Here is an 18,129-nt window from a genome sequence, read left to right on the forward strand (position 1 = left end):
AGACTCCGAATTCGGAGCGCGCTTCGTGGATATCACAATTGGCCAAACTAAGTCTCCGGATTCGGAGCCCCCATTGGTGCATGACACCTTAGGGCCAATTAAAGTCTCCGGATTTGGGGCCACTTTGCTGTATGACACCTTAGGGCCCATTAAAGTCTCCGGATTCGGAGCCCCATTTGATGCATGACACCTTAGGGCCGACTAAGACTCCGGATTCAGAGCTCCCTTCATGGATATCACGATTGGCCAAACTAAGTCCCCGGATTCCGAGCCCCTTTTGGTGCATGACACGTTAGGGCCGATTAAAGTCTCTGGATTCGGAGCGCCTTTGGTGCATGACACCTTCGGGCCGATTAAAGTCTCCGGATTCGGAACCCCTTTGGTGCATGACACCTTAGGTCCGGTTAAAGTCTCCGGATTCGGAGCCCCCTCTGGTGCGTGACACCTTAGGGTCGACTAAGACTCTGGATTCGTAGCACCTTTCGTGGATATTAGGATTGGCCAAACTAAGTGTCCAGATTCGGAGCCCCCTTTGGTGCATGACACCTTAGGGCTGATTAAAGTCTCCGGATTCGGAGCCCCCTTTGGTGCATGACACCTTAGGGCCGATTAAAGTCTCCGGATTCGGAGCCCCTTTTGGTGCATATTAGGGCTGACTAAGACTCCGGATTCGGAGCGCCCTTTGTGGATATCACGATTGGCCAAACTAAGTCTCTGGATTTGGAGCCCCCTTTGGTGCATGACAGCTTTGGGCCGATTAATGTCTACGGATTCGGAGGCCCCTTTGGTGCGTGACCCCTTAGGCCCGACTAAGACTCCGGATTCGTAGCGCCCTTCGTAGATATCACGATTGCCCAAACTAAGTCCCAGGATTCGGATCCCGCTTTGGTGCATGACACCTTAGGGCCGATTAATGTCTCCAGATTCGGAGCCCCCTTTGGTGCATGACACCTTAGGGCCGATTAAAGTCTCCGGATTCAGAGCCCCCATTGGGGCATGACACCTTAGAGCCGATTAAGCCTCCGGATTCGGAGCGCCCTACGTGGATATCACGATTGGCCAAACTAAGCCTCCGGATTCGGAGCCCCCTTTTGGTGGATGACGCCTTAGGTCCAATTAAAGTCTGCGGATTTGTAGCCCCTTTGGTGCATGACACCTTAGGGCCGACTAAGACTGCGGATTCGGAGCGCCCTTCGTGGATATCACGAATGGCCAAACTAAGTCTCCGGATTCGGAGCCCGTTTTGGTGCATGAGAACTTATGGCCGATTAAAACTCCGGATTCGGAGCCCCCTTTGGTGCATGACACCTTAGGGCCGACCAAGACTCCGGATTCGGAGCCCCCTTCGTGGATCTCACGATTGGCCAAACTAAGTCTCCCGATACGGAGCCCCCTTTGGTGCATGACAGCTTAGGGCCGAATAAGGTCTTCGGATTCGGAGCCCCCTTTGGTGCATGACACCTTAGGGCCGATTAAAATCTCCGGATTTTGAGCCCCCTTTTGTGCATGACACCTTAGGGCCGACTAAGACTCCGGATTCGGAGCGCCCTTCATGGATATCACGATTGGCCAAACCAAGTCTCCGGATTCGGAGCCCTCTTTGGTGCATGACACCTTAGGGCCGATTAATGTCTCTGGATTCGGAGCCCCCTTTGGTGGTGCATGACACCGTAGGGCCGACTAAGACTCCGTATTCGGAGCGCCCTTCGTGGTTATCACGATTGGCCAAACTAAGACTTCGGATTCGGAGCCCCCTTTGGTGCATGACGCCTTAGGGCCGATTAAAGTCTCCGTAGACGGAGCCCCATCTGGTGCATGAAACATTAGGGCCGACTAAGACTCCGGATTCGGAGTGCCCTTCGTGCATATCACGATTGGCCAAACTAAGTCTCCGGATTCGGAGCCTCCTGTCAGCTTGTGCGCTTCAAGACAACCCATGGCATCAAAGAAATCCGCGGCTCCCTCCAACCAGCGCAAGCAGAGATTTTATGAAAACCCTATCACTGACCCGACCTGTGGGCTTTGATACTTGTATATATGTCACTTCTGCAATGCAAATCATTTTTCTTCAACGCTAAATTCATTTTTCAAAGCCCTCCTTTCGTGCATGACACCTTAGGGTCGAGTAAGACTCCGAATTCGGAGCGCGCTTCGTGGATATCACAATTGGCCAAACTAAGTCTCCGGATTCGGAGCCCCCATTGGTGCATGACACCGTGGGGCCGATTAAAGTCTCCGGATTTGGGGCCCCCTTTGGTGCATGACACCTTAGGGCCCATTAAAGTCTTCGGATTCGGAGCCCCCTTTGGTGCATGACACCTTAGGGACGACTAAGACTCCGGATTCGGAGCTCCGTTCGTGGATATCACGATTGGCCAAACTAAGTCTCCAGATTTGGAGCCCCCTTTGGTGCATGGCACCTTAGGGCCGATTAAAGTCTCAGGATTCGGAGCCACTTTGGTACATGACACCTTCGGGCCAGTTAAAGTCTTCAGATTCGGAGCCCCCTTTGGTGCATGACACCTTAGGACCGATTAAAGTCTCTGGATTCGGAGCCCCTTTGGTGCATGACACCTTAGGGCCGACTAAGACTCTGGATTCAGAGCGCCCTTCGTGGATATCAGGATTGGCAAAACTAAGTATCCAGATTCGGAGTCCGCTTTGGTGCATGACACCTTAGGGCTGATTAAAGTCTTCGGATTCGGAGCTCCCTTTGGTGCATGACACCTTAGGGCCGATTAAAGTCTCCGGATTCGGAGCCCCCTTTGGTGCATATTTGGGCCGACTAAGACTCCGGATTCGGAGCGCCCTTCATGGATATCACGATTGGCCAAACTAAGTCTCCGGATTCGGAGCCCTCTTTGGTGCATGACAGCTTAGGGCCGATTAATGTCTCCGGATTCGGAGGCCCTTAGGTGCATGACACCTTAGGCCCGACTAAGACTCCGGATTCGGAGCACCGTTCATGGATATCACGATTGGCCAAACTAAGTCTCAGGATTCGGAGCCCCCTTTGGTGCATGACACCTTAGGGGCGATTAAAGTCTCAGGATTCGGAGCCCCCTTTGGTGCATGACACCTTAGGGCCGACTAAGACTCCGGATTCGGAGCGCCCTACGTGGATACGACGATTGGCCAGACTAAGTCTCCGGATTCGGAGCGCCTTTGGTGCATGACACCTTAGGACCGGTTAAAGTCTCCGGATCCGGAGCCCCCTTTGGTGGATGACACCTTCGGGCCGATTAAAATCTCCGAATTCGGAGCCCCCTTTGGTGCACGACACCTTAGGGCCGATTAAAGTCTCCGGATTCAGAGCTCCCTGTGGTGCATGACACCGTAGGGCCGACTTAGACTCTGGATTCGGAGCGCCCTTCGTGGATATCACGATTGGCCAAACTAAGTCTTCCGATTCGGAGCCCCCTTTGGTGCATGGCACCTTAGGGCCAATTAAAGTCTCCGGATTCGGAGCCCCCATTGGTGCATGACACCTTAGGGCCGATTAAAATCTTCGGATTCGGAGCCCCCTTTGGTGCATGACACCTTAGGGCCGACTAAGACTCCAGATTCGGAGCGCCCTTCGTGGATATCACGGTTGGCCAAACTAAGTCTCCGGATTCGGAGCCCCCTTTGGTGCATGACGCCTTTGGGCCAATTAAAGTCTTCGGATTCGGAGCCCCCTTTGGTGCATGACACCTTCGGGCCGACTAAGACTCCGGATTCGGAGCGCCGTTCGTGGATATCCCGATTGGCAAAACTAAGTCTCCGGATTTGGAGCCCCCTTTGGTGCATGACAGCTTAGTGCCGATTAAGGTCTCTGGATTCGGAGCCCCCTTTGGTGCATGACACCTTAGGCCCGACTAAGAATCCGGATTCGGAGCGCCCTTTGTGGATATCACGGTTGGCCAAACTAAGTCTCCGGATTCGGAGCCCCCTTTGGTGCATGACACCTTTGGGCCAATTAAAGTCTCCAGATTCGGAGCCCCCTTTGGTGCATGACACCTTAGGGCCGACTAAGACTCCGGATTCGGAGTGCCCTTCGTGGATATCACGATTGGCCAAACTACGCCTCCGGATTTGGAGTACCCTTTGGTGCATGACACTTTAGGGCAGATTAAGTCTCCGAATTCGGAGCGCCCTTTGGAGCATGACACCTTAGGGCCGACTAAGACTCCGGATTCGGAGCCCCCTTCGTGGATTTCATGATTGGCCAGACTAAGTCTCCCGATTTGGAGCCCCCTTTGGTGCATGACAACTTAGGGCCGATTAAGGTCTCCAGATTCGGAGCCCCCTTTGGTGCCTTACACCTTAGGGCCGATTATAATCTCCAGATTCAGAGCCCCCTTTTGTGCATGACACCTTAGGGCCGACTAAGACTCCGGATTCGGAGCACCCTTGTTGGATATCACGATTGGCCAAACTAAGTCTCCGGATTCGGAGCCCCCTTTGGTGCATCACACCTTAGGGCCGATTAAAGTCTCTCGATTCGGAACCCCCTTTGGTGCATGACACCTTAGGGCCGACTTGGACTCCAGACTCGGAGCGCGATTCGTGGTTATCACGATTGGCCAAACTAAGTCTCCGGATTCGGAGCCCCCTTAGGTGCATGACGACCTAGGGCCGATTAAAGTCTCCGGATTCGGAGCCCCCTCTGGTGCATGACACCTTAGGGCCGACTAAAACTCCGGATTCGGAGCGCCCTTCGTGCAAATCATGATTGGCCAAACTAAGTCTCTGAATTCGGAGCCCCTTTGGTGCATGACACCTTAGGGCCGGTTAAAGTCTCCGGATCCAGAGCGCCCTTTGGTGGATGACACCTTCGGGCCGATTAAAGTCTCCGGATTCGGAGCCCCCTTTGGTGCATGACACCTTAGGGCCGATTAAAATCTTCGGATTCAGAGCCCCCTTTGGTGCATGACACCTTAGGGCCGACTAAGACTCCAGATTCGGAGCGCCCTTCGTGGATATCACGGTTGGCCAAACTAAGTCTCCGGATTCGGAGCCCCCTTTGGTGCATGACACCTTAGGGCCGACTAAGACTCCGGATTCGGAGCGCCCTTCGTGGATATCACGATTGGCCAAACTAAGTCTCCGGATTCGGAGCCCTCTCTGGTGCATGACACCTTTGGGCCGACGAAGAATCCGGATTCAGAGACTCCTTCGTGGATTTCACGATTGGCCAAACTAAGTCTCCCGATTCGGAGCCCCCTTTGGTGCATGACAGCTTAGGACCGATTAAGGTCTCTGGATTCGGAGCCCCCATTGGTGCATGACACCTTAGGGCCGATTAAAATCTCCAGATTCAGAGCCCCCTTTTGTGCATGACACCTTAGGGCCGACTAAAACTCCAGATTCGGAGCCCAAACTAAGTCTCCGGATTTGGAGCCCCCTTTGGTGCATGACACCTTAGGGCCGATTAAAGTCTCTGGATTCGGAGCCCCCTTTGGTGCATGACACCTTAGGGCCGACTAGGACTCCAGATTCGGAGCGCCCTTCGTGGTTATCACGATTTGCTAAACTAAGTCTCTGGATTCGGAGCCCCCTTTGGTGCATGACGCCTTAGGGCCGATTAAAGTCTCCGGATTCGGAGCCCTCTCTGGTGCATGACACCTTAGGGCCGACTAAAACTCCGGATTCGGAGCGCCCTTCGTGCATATCACGATTGGCCAAACTAAGTCTCCGAATTCGGAGCCTCCTATCAGCTTGTGCCCCTCCCGACAACCCATGGCATTAAAGAAATCTGTGGCTCCCTCCAATCAGCACAAGCAGGGATTTTATGAAAACCCCATCACTGACCTGACCTGTGGGCTTTGATACTTGTACGTATATCACTTCTGCAATGCAAATCATTTTTCTTCGACGCTCAATTCATTTTTCAAAGCCCTCCTTTCGTGAATGACACCTTAGGGCCGACTAAGACTCCGAATTCAGAGCGCGCTTCGTGGATATTAGAATTGGCCAAACTAAGTCTCCGGATTCGGAGCCCCCACTGGTGCATGACACCTTAGGGCTAATTAAAGTCTCCGGATTTGGAGCCCCCTTTGGTGCATGACACCTTAGGGCCCATTAAAGTCTCCGGATTCGGAGCCCCCTTTGGTGCATGACACCTTAGGGCCGACTAAGACTCCGGATTCGGAGCTCCCTTCGTGGATATCACGATTGGTCAAACTAAGTCTCCGGATTCGGAGACCCCTTTGGTGCATGACACATTAGGGCCGATTAAAGTCTCCAGATTTGGAGCCCCTTTGGTGCATGACTCCTTCGGGCCGATTAAAGTCTTCGAATTGGGAGCCCCCTTTGGTGCATGACACCTTAGGGCCGATTAAAGTCTCTGGATTCGGAGCCCCCTTTGGTGCATGGCACCTTAGCACCGACTAAGACTCTGCATTCGGAGCACCCTTCGTCGATATCAGGATTGGCCAAACTAAGTCTCCAGATTGGGAGCCCCATTTGGTGCATGACACCTTAGGGCGGATTAAAGTCTCCAGATTCGGAGCTCCCTTTGGTGCATGACACCTCAGGGCCGATTAAAGTCTCCAGATTCGGAGCCCCCTTTGGTGCATATTAGGGCCGACTAAGACTCCGGATTTGGCGCGCCCTTCATGGATATCACGATTGGCCAAACTAAGTCTCTGGATTCGGAGCCCCCTTTGGTGCATGACAGCTTCGGGCCGATTAAGGTCTCCGGATTCGGAGCCTCCTTTGGTGCATGACACCTTAGGGCCGACTAATACTTCGGATTCAGAGCGCCCTTCGTGGATATCACGATTGGCCAAACCAAGTCTCCGGATTCGGAGGCCCCTTTAGTGCATGACACCTTAGGGCCGATTAAAATCTTCGGATTCGTAGCCCCCTTTGGTGCATGACACCTTGTGGCCGACTAAGACTCCAGATTCGGAGCGCCCTTCGTGGATATCACGGTTGGCCAAACTAAGTCTCTGGATTCGGTGCCCCCTTTGGTGCATGACAGCTTAGTGCCGATTAAGGTCTCCGGATTCGGAGCCCCCTTTGGTGCATGACACCTTAGGGCCGAGTAAGACTCTGGATTCGGAGCACCCTTCGTGGATATCACGATTGGCCAAACTAAGTCTCCGGATTCGGAGCCCCCTTTGGTGCATGACGCCTTAGGGCCAATTAAAGTCTCCAGATTCGGAGCCCCCTTTGGTGCATGACACCTTAGGGCCGACTAAGACTCCGGATTTGGAACGCCCTTTGTGGATATCACGATTGGCCAAACTAAGTCTCCGGATTCGGAGACCCCTTTTGGTGCATGACACCTTAGGGCCGATTAAAGTCTCCAGATTCGGAGCCCCCTTTGGTGCATGACACCTTAGGGCCGACTAAGACTCCGGATTCGGAGCCCCCTTCGTGGATTTAACGATTGGCCAAACTAAGTGTCCGGATTCGGAGCCCCCTTTGGTGCATGACTGCTTAGGGGCGATTAAGGTCTCCGGATTCGGAGCCCCCTTTGGTGCATGACACCTTAGGGCCGACTAAGACTCCGGATTCGGAGCGCCCTTCGTGGATATCACGATTAGCCAAAGTAAGTCTCCGGATTCGGAGCCCCCTTTGGTGCATGACGCCTTAGGGCCAATTAAAGTCTCCGGATTCGGAGCCCCCTTTGGTGCATGACACCTTAGGGCCGACTAAGACTCCGGATTCGGAGCCCCCTTCGTGGATATCACGATTGGCCAAACTAAGTCTCCGGATTCGGAGATCCCTTCGGTGCATGACACCTTAGGGCCGATTAAAGTCTCCGGATTCGGAGCCCCCTTCGGTGCATGACACCTTAGGGCCGACTAAGACTCTGGATTCGGAGCCCCCTTCATGGATTTAACGATTGGCCAAACTAAGTCTCCGGATTCGGAGCCCCCTTTGGTGCTTGACAGCTTAGGGCCGATTAAGGTCTCCGAATTCGGAGCCCCCTTTGGTGCATGACACCTTAGGGCCGACTAAAATCTCCGGATTCAGAGCCCGCTTTTGTGCATGACACCTTAGGGCTGACTAAGACTCCGGATTCGGAGCGCCCTTCATGGATATCACGATTGGCCAAACTAAGTCTCTGGATTCGGAGCCCCCTTTGGTGCATGACATCTTAGGGCCAATAAAAGTCTCTGGATTCGGAGCCCCCTTTGGTGCATAACACCTTAGGGCTGACTCAGACTCCAGATTCGGAGCGCCCTTCGTGGTTATCACGATTGGCCAAACTAAGTCTTCGGATTCGAAGCCCCCTTTGGTGCATGACGCCTTAGGGCCGATTAAAGTCTCCGGATTCGGAGCCCCCTCTGGTGCTTGACACCTTAGGGCCGACTAAGACTCCGGATTCAGAGCGCCCTTCGTGCATATCACGATTGGCCAAACTAAGTCTCCGGATCTGGAGCCTCCTGTCAGCTTGTGCGCTTCCCGACAACCCATGGCATTAAAGAAATCCGTTGCTCCCTCCAATCACCACAAGCAGAGATTTTATGAAAACCCTATCACTGACCTGACTTGTGGGCTTTGATACTTGTATATATATCACTTCTGCAATGCAAATCATTTTTCTTCGACGCTCAATTCATTTTTCAAAGACCACCTTTCGTGCATGACACCTTAGGGCCCACTAAGACTCCAAATTCAGAGCGCGCCTCGTGGATATCACAATTGGCCAAACTAAGTCTCCGGATTCGGAGCCCCCATTGGTGCATGACACCTTAGGGCCGATTAAAGTGTCCGGATTTGGAGCCCCCTTTGGTGCATGACACCTTAGGGCCCATTAAAGTCTCCGGATTCGGAGCCCCCTTTGGTGCATGACACCTTAGGGCCGACTAAGACTCCGGATTCGGAGCTCCCTTCGTGGATATCATGATTGGCCAAACTAAGTCTCCGGATTCGGAGCCCCTTCCTTTAGCTCTTGGACTTGGTCTTGGAGTTGAAAGATAGCCTTCAAGATTCATTCCTAGAAGTCATCGCTTTCCTGCTTTTAGGTCTCAAAGTTGGTCTGGATGGTGTCCCTCACGGATTCAAGCAATTCCTCGACTTGGCTTTCAACATTGCCGTCAAGTTGCTCTATCTCTTGTTCTAACCAGTCTAGCCGTTCCTTGACATCAGCCACGCCCACTTCCACCTTGACCACTCGGGTCTCCATGGCACTCATAATGTCGTGTGACTTGTCTTTGGCTTTCTTGCCCAAGTTTGTAGCAGTCTCCCTTCCGCAGTTCTCCTCGGTGTGGATTTCTTCCAACATCATGCTCCTCTTCCTTGGGTTACAACGTCTTTGTAACCTTGGTTCTGATACCAATTGTCGCGACCTTGGATTTTTCAAGCCAACGCGTAGCCTTAGATGGTTGTAGCACACCTTGCTTGCACCTAAGTAAGCCTTCTTTGGAAGAGAGCTAGGAGAAGATTGCACACACAAGAGAAAGCTTAGAGAAAGAAAGAGAGAAGCGCTTGGAGAATGCTTGATTATATTACTTTGGAATACTTTTGGTTTACTTTCGGTGGTTTGGGAAATTGAGGCCCTTCCCCTTTTATAGGCTATAAAGAATGTTCTAGAACTATAATGATGGAGAGTGTTCTAGACACTTCCCCCAATTCTAGCTTATAGACTATTCTAGAATTATTCTAGAATATACATATCTAGAAGGATCTACAAATATCTACAATTATGTACAAGTTTCTACAAAACTCTAGGGAGTTCTAGAAGCTTCCAACATTCTCCACAAACTCCCAGGGTTTTCTAGTGAGAGAAAACATCCAAATTTGTCAGTTTGTGACACAAGGCAGCAGCACAAGTCGCAGCCAAGGTCGCAGCACAGGCCATAGCCAAGCAGCAGCACATGCCGCAGCCAAGGCTGCAACCTAGGCTACAGCCAAGTAGCAGCACATGCCGCAGCCAAGATAGTAGACCAGGCCGCAGCATAGGCTGCAGCTAGGTTGTAGCCAAGGCAGTTGCCAGCCAAGCAAGCAGCAGCCTAGGTAGTAGCCAGACAGTAGCACAGGCCGCTGTCCAGTCCACAACTAGGCAGCAGCGCATGCCATAGCCAAGGCAGCAGCCTAGACCACAACCAAGGCAGTAGCCACGGTAGCGGCACTAGCTGTAGCAAAGGCAGCGGCACAGGCCACTGTAAATCGAGCCGCAATTACGTTTCGTGGCATCATCATCTTTATCCAAATGCAAATTATTGCATGTCACATTGCACTGGTTGTTTTGTATCACTTATTGTGTATTTTATCACTTTGTCCGACAATCTGTCCTATTTTGTACATTTTTACCACTTGATTTGAACATGATTCTTTTATATTCTTACCTAAACCATGCTATATAATTAAATATGCACTAGTACTAATTTTAAATGTCATTTCCTATTTTTTTGCTATTTTTTTGAATTTTTTGAATTTTTTAAGTATTTATTTATTTAGAAAATTTAAAATAAAATAAATAAAAATTATAAAAATATTTTAAAAATTACTGTAATTACAAGTGCCTCATCCTTTAATTATTGGAATCACTTCTACAATTTATTCACTACTTTTACTAATTTTTAACTATTTAAATAGATATAAATTAAAATAAAATACTTCGGTGGCCAAATTATTATTATTATTATTATTTTATGGTGTCTTAATATATTTTCTTCGAGTTATGATTGAAAATTCGTGAAAGAAAATATTACTTTTTTAAAAAAAAACCCAAATATGATTCCTCGAGCATAGGTGATGTTTCCTCCTGCCAAATAGAAGAGGGCTTAACAAGCTACTATAATAGGGGGGGCACCTCCCTTAAGGCTGACAGCATGGCCAGGCCACAGGCCACGCCTATGCCAGGGCACGTGCTTGGCATATGTCGTTGCTTGGCTTGTGGCATTAAAACTCCATTGCCAAGCATGAGATGTGCCGAGTGGTAGCCCGCGGTGGTGGCGGTGGCATGGCGACCTGGTCTACATGCTAGATTGGCGTGCATGCATCCCGAGCCACCTTGATTTTGCAGCATGGCATGCTCGCAGCCTTGGTTGCCTAGCATGTCTCCCAACAGCGTTGCTGCCTGCACCGTGGCCTTGTCGGCCAGGTAGCTATGCATGCTCCCGGCCAAGGTTGCGGCCTTGCCTGCGGCCTAGTCGACTTGGCAGCATGGCATGACCGTAGCCTTGGAAACATGCTAGCTTGGCCTGTGCACGACCTAGGTAGGATGGCCTCCCTATGGCCTGGCTAGCATGGCTACCTGGCCTGCACGTGGCTTTAGCAGCATGGCATGGCTGTGGCCTTGGCAGCATGGCATGGCTGTGGCCTTGGCAACATGGCATGCCCGGGGCCTAGGCAGCATGTCAGCTTGGCCTGCGCGTGGCCTTGGCAGCATGCCAGCCTGGCTGCTTGGCTTGCGCGCAACCTAAGTAGCATAGAATGCCCACAACCTAGCCAGCATGGCTGCTTGGCCAACGCGCGACCTTAACAGCATGTCAAGCCTGCAGCCTTGGCATCATAGTAGCCTCGCCTGCATATGGCCTACGTAGCGTGGCATGCCCGGGGGCTAGCTAGCATGGTTGCCTTGCCTGCGCGCGGCCTTAGCAGCTTGGCATTCCCGTGCCTAGGTAGCTTAGCAGCCTGGCCTTCGCGTGGCCATGGTTGCATGTCAAGCCTTAGGCCTAGGCAGCATGGCATACCTGTGGCCTAGCCAGTATGGCTGTCTGGGATATGCCCAGCCTTTGCCACATCGCATGCCCGTAGCCTAAGTAGCATGGCAGCTTGGCCTGCTCGTGGCTTTTACAGCATCGCACTCACCCGGCTAGGGCGGCATGGAAGCCAAGCACGTGGGTGATCTTTTCAGCATCGCAGTGTGGCTTACTCGCGACCTTGGCTACATGTCATGCGCACGGCCTGGGCGGCATGGCAGCCTTGGATGCTCGTGGTATTGACAGCATGACAGTCTAGCTTGTGCGCAGCTGTGGCAACAAGGCATGTGCACAGCCTTGGCAGCATGGCAGCCTAGCACACGGGCGATCTTAGAAGCTTGGTCTGCCCGCAGGCGACCTTGGCATCCTGGCTTGCTTGCAGCCTTGTCAGCATGCCTAGCTTGCCCTTTTCCTTTAGAAAAGTATGTCCCTCGGGTAATTGAGTATGGCCTACAAGTTGCCTGGGTTTTCCTTGTGGAAGTTTCCTTGCGAAAGCATGTCCCTTAGATAATTGCCATTAGGTTGGCATTGACTTACGTACAAGTTGCCTTTCCTAGTGAAAGCTTGTTGCGAAAAGTATGTCCCTTGAAAGTTACTTGTTGCCTTTGTTATTTGCAATCGCGGCAATTGGTCCTTGCTCGATTTCTCTAAATGTTTTCGCATGTTCGTTGGGCTTGTTTGTCCTTCATGGTGTGTTTCGTTTTAGGGGGCTAGTGCATAGTGTACGTCATGCCCACGTGAGTTGTGATTGGTCGAGTTGGATGGCTCCCTACCTGTGCAGTGAACTCCACTGGTGCATTCCTCTTCATCATCTGTTGGATTCCTACAAGTTGCCTGCGCTTTCTTGGTGATAGCTTCTTGAGAAAAGTTATATCCCTCAGGTAATTGCCATTAGGTTGGCTTTGACTTGCCTACAAGTTGCTTGTGCTTCCCTAGTGGAAGTTTCCTTGAGAAAAGCATATCCCTCAGGTAATTGACATTTGGTTGGCCTTGACTTATGAACGAGTTGCCTGTACTTTCCTAGTGGAAGCTTGTTACAAAAAGTATGTCCCTCGAAAGTTGCTTGTTGCCTTTGTTATTTGCAGTCGCGCTAACCGGTGCTTGCTCAGCTTCTCTAAATGTTTTCTCACGTTCGTCAGGTTTCTTAGTGCTTCGGGGTGTGATTCGTTTTGCCGGGCTGGTGCATAGTGTACATCGTGGCACATGAGTTATGATTGGTTTGTGCGAGTTGGATGGATTCTTGCTTGTGCAGCAAACTCCTCTGGTGCATTCCTTTTCATTTGTGCTTGAAGGGCAAATTTTTCCTTCTACCTCCCTTAGGTTCCTATGTTGTCTACCTAATGATAAGGAATTCGGTTCGAATCGTGTTCCTATATTCGTCTCACCACCTCGGGATGCTAGGTGAACCCCAAAGTATCTTTTATGTTCTATGCTGTCCTCATGTTGCTATGTCGGTAGCTTGACCCGCAGGCAGTTATACTCTTGCTCTCGGATTTAGAGCCTTGTGCGGGTACACGTGGTCTTTGACCTTCGTTTCCCTGCCAAACATTTGTTGCTTGTTGCGGGCTGTGGTCGTGCTTGCCTCTGACCGTACCGACTCTGTCGGTTGGGCTTATGCAGTGCTGGCATCATAAAAAGGAATGCTACCTAATTGATCCTACCAATAGTCATATGCTTATCTCAAAGATTAAGCCATGCATATGTATGTATGAACTAATTCTGACTATGAAATTGCGAATGGCTTATTAAATCAGTTATAGTTTGTTTGATGGTATTTGCTACTCGGATAATCGTAGTAATTCTAGAGCTAATACGTGCAACAAACTCTGACGTCCAGAAGGGATGTATTTATTAGATAAAAGGTCAACGTGGGCTATGTCCGTTCCTCTGATGATTCATCATAACTTGATGGATCACATGGCGTTTGTGCTGGCGACGCATCATTCAAATTTCTGCCTCATCAACTTTCGATGGTAGGATAGTGGCCTACTATGGTGGTGATGGGTGATGGAGAATTAGGGTTCGATTCCAGAGAGGGAGCCTAAGAAACGGCTGCCACATCCAAGGAAGGCAACAGGTGCACAAATTACCCAATCCTGACAAGGGGAGGTAGTGACAATAAATAACAATACTGGTGTAGACACCTCATTTTTGACCGCCCTTAAGACTTGGACATTACTGATGGTTTACTTGATGATGAGAGATGTGCAGGGCAAAGGTTCGATTTCTTCGGCAAGAGGAGAGTCAAATCCTAACCTCACACCCCATTTTGGACCAAAGCTATTTTGGATGGTTTTTAGACCTTAAAACCCTCTCTTTCAAAACATTTTTGAAAATGAAGTTTCTACGATGTTTCGACGCTCGCATTTTGTTAAATATCGCGCTTTTTCGTAAACCGAGCAAGGACAAAGTGGAAATGAATGAAAGAGATATGAAATCTTTGAAAAATCCTTCAAAACACCTTGTTTAGGGGTTCGGAGTTGAAGAAAAGAAGAGAAGAGGGAAGAAACCCAATTGGGGGAGAAAATGGGCATGAATCGTTAAGAGAGAGTTGAGCAGCCCTTGCTGAATCGAGTCTATTCATTTCCATACTTGGATTTCAGCTATGAGGCCACCACCATTGGAAATCTTACTTTCGGGGCTTCATTTTGCATCCAAGAATCTCCTAAAGCCAAATCCGAACGGGGGAGATATGGTTGGTTGAAGTAGGGCATCGATCTGGTTGGACTGAAACTGCGCGGCTTCACCAAAATAGGCATAACTTTTTGCATAGTTGGAATTTTGATGCAAGTCTGGTCCCATTGGAAAGCTAATTTCTGTGGCTTCAATTTGGACACTAGTCGACCACTTTTTGGCCTTTCCAGCCATTGGCCTACCACTTTTCTTTCCGGGAGACCACTTTTTGTCCTGAAAACCAGTAAAAGTAGCTGGCCGACCAGTAAAAGTAGCTGACTGACCACTTTAACCGGTCGGCGGCCTTCCTGCAGATTTTTCAAAGTCTGTGGATGCCAGCTGTGCCAGCTGGAGGGCACAGATTGCATCCTCCATACACAAGCTCTAAGCTTCTCCAAGAAGCTTTAGCTTATGTTTTTCTATAAGACAGAGTCTCCCTCACCATTCCACAGGTTCTGAAAATTGGCTAAGGGCAATACATACTCTCTCTCTCTCTATATATATATATATATATATCCCCCTCTCCCTCTCTATATTGAAGCCTTAAAGTGCATTTTCTTCACACTTGTGTACACAACTTCCTATCCAAATACTCTTGCCATGTTGCTAAGTTGCTGGAGGGTCTTGTAGAGACTTCAAAAAGCTGGTTTTGGGCTGGAGCAATGCTGTTGTTGCAGTGCTTCAAGGGTAACCCCTTTTCCCCTTTTTAAGCTTTGTTTTGGTTACTCTTTAAGCCATCTTTGCATGCTTTGTTTGGCTTAGTGTTCAACTGTAAAAAGCTTTATTTTCTAGTGTTTGAAATACTTGTTTAAGGCCTCTTTGGTGTCGGGGTTGGTCCACCCCCTTTTGTGCCTTATTTTGTATTGTTTTGAGCCATCTCTTTAAGCCTTTGAGATCACCTTCTCTTGGCCTTTTAACCACCGAAATCCAACGGATTTTCAGTGGGGGAAATGTGGTTTTAAGGCCTGAAATGAGAGGGGGTGGTCCCCCCTCCTCTTGTCTTGTTTGTATGCATAGAGGGTCTATCAAATGAGCATGTTTTTACACTTCTTTGTGGCTTTGTTTAAGCCTGTTTTGGTGACTTTTGGGACCAAATATGACTCTGTTTTTGGCTGGTTTGATTGTCTCTTGAGTGGTGCATACACTTGTAGTGTAATTCCACATTGCTAGCCTAACATGCTCTATACTTTGGACCATCATTTTAGCCTATTTTGACCACACTCCAACATGATTTTGTCCATGTTTTTCCATGCTTAAGCTCTATTTTAAGTGCCTTAGGTCATGCATGCCTTGCTTTGTATAGCCTTAGTGCATTTTTGCTCACTAGCTTTGAGTTTCATGGTCCCTAACATGGCTTACTTGAGTTATTTGCATGCTTTGGCTTCATCTCTAACATGATTTCAGTTTGTGTAATGTGGCCATACTCTCTCATGTTTCACTATTTGAATGCTTTTGGTGAGTTGTGCTCTATGCCTTAAAAGTGAGCCATTGTGTATGCATGTTTGCCTAAGCTCTTGAGCTCCATTTCAGCATGTTCTTGACCCTTAATTTGGCATGGTTAAGCTCTGTCCAGAGCTGGTTTAGTGGTTTAAGCTTGATATTGCATGCTCCTTGTGTATTGCTCTTAACTAGCCTCATGCTCTAGGCCTCCTAACATGCCTCATTTGTGTTGTTTGGATGATTTGGCATCATTTGACACTTCATTGTAGAGCACGTAGCATTGTCATATTCTCATGCATGTTACTCTTTAATTGTGCTTAAGAGTTGTGCCTTTATGCTTTGCTTGCGAGCCATGAGTTGAATGTGCATTTCTTGCCTTTTGGTGCCTTAGTTTTGGTACAATGGCCACTGTTTGGGCATGACTTAGGTCTGTCCATTTTAGTTTAAGTCCATTGAGCATGTTTTGTAGCATGTTGTTTGCATGTTTATGTTTCATCGCATGGTGTATGCCTTATACTTTGCAATGTGTATGCTTAGGTTACATTATTGCATTGTGCATGCTAATTGATGTTTAGCATTGTGTATGCTAGTTGTTGGTCTTAGCATGGTGCATTGTGCATGCCATTAGCCTTGTGAGGCTATTAATGTTATGGTTGCATGCTTGTTTCATTTCATTGCACGTTTGCATGTTAAGGTTGCATTACATTGCGTTGAGCATGCCATGTTATGTGTTGCTTTTGTTTGGATTAAGTGTTAATCCAAGCACGAGGAACAAGGGATGTTTCATACTTCCAGTGATGAAACGTGTCTCAATTCTCGGTCGCCGACGCTCTTGATCATACATGATAGAGTTGTAGGCCTTACGTGTTTGCTTGTGCATTCATTTTCATATTGAATTGTTCAACTTTGCTCCTCGGTCATCATGCATCAAGATTCGCGGTTGGTGGCCCAAGGGTTGAGAACCATACTCCCTTGAGCTTACGTAATGATAGGGAGGGTGGTTGTGCATACATATGTTGCAAATACTTTGCCATGCCCCTTTCTTGCTCTCTATTGCAACAAACCAGAAACCAGCAGCAAAAACTGGTCGGCCGACCAGATAAAGTGGCTGACCGACCACTTTTTCTGGTTTTTAGCACAAAAAGTGGTCGGCAGGTGGTCTCCAATGCCAACAACTAGTCGGCCTCCCTCCTACAGATTCCCATGATGGAGTTTCAGCCTCCTGGAGCTTTTTGCAGTGTTCTGGAAACAAGTGCAAACAGAGGCAAGTCGGGACATCGCGATGGATTTCCGATCGAGGCGATTCAAGCATGCATGCATCCCTCGTCATGAGGCCGTTTCAGTGCTTTTGTTAACTTAGAATAGTTGTTTGTTTCACTTCATTTTGTAATAATTAATTAGCTTGTTAGTTAGTTAATTAAGTGATTTGTATTATTTATTCGGACGCTCCGTTGAGAGGGCACAACTGTTGTAAATAAGTGTGCGTGTGTGTGATGCATGTCTTCCAACCCCCATTTCTTTCTCCCTTTTATTTACCAGCTTACGATGGTTAGTCTTAGGGCATGTTTCAATTAGCATCCTTATGCTCGCATGTTTGCATCCATTCATCTGTCTTGCATGCACCGTGCTCGGCGCATCATGCTAACTGCATTGTATTTCAATTCCTGTTTGAATACATGTATCAAATTTCATTTCACATGACATTTTTGGAATAGTCGAGCCTATCTTAGTTGCATTTTGTATGTGTTATATTAGGTATTCTTGACGTAGCTAGGATCATGCATTGATTTATAACATAGCTTTTGTTTTGGCTCGGAGTACTCGGTAAGTGTTTATGCTTTAGCATCCTTGCATGTGTGTGAGTGACTGCCATGATAGCATGCTTGCCATGAGGCTAACTGCTTATGTGATATAACTGCCTGAATGCCTGTGGGTGAAGGTTGGATTACTTGAATGGGAACAATTCATTGATTGCGAGTTTTAAGCCCATTTGAGAGTGGCAAATCACCATGTTTTCTAAGCCCACTTGAGAGTGGCAAAATCCGCATTTTAGCCTATTTGCGAGTAGCAAACCGCCTTCAAAAACAAACATGAGATGTTTTGTTCCAACTTAGGCGATCCAGTCTATACTTGTATGCTGTGCGCGCCACATAGTAATTCTAGGTTAATAACCGGAATAAGAGCACATGTGTTTTCAAAAAACAAGATATCATGTTAGTAAAGGCCGATCTTTGATCCGGCGAGCGGGGGTGCTCATTGCATGACCTTCCCCTTTCGTACCCAAGTTCTCGAGCCGAGGCAACTTTGGTGATGACGGACACGTGGCCTTAGGCACGAGTCAGGGTTTCCTAAATTTCCCAAAAATAAAATA

The sequence above is a fragment of the Camellia sinensis genome, unplaced genomic scaffold (assembly GCF_055761805.1).
Source record: "Camellia sinensis isolate YWXY unplaced genomic scaffold, ASM5576180v1 Unanchor6, whole genome shotgun sequence".
Taxonomy (NCBI): Eukaryota; Viridiplantae; Streptophyta; class Magnoliopsida; order Ericales; family Theaceae; genus Camellia; species Camellia sinensis.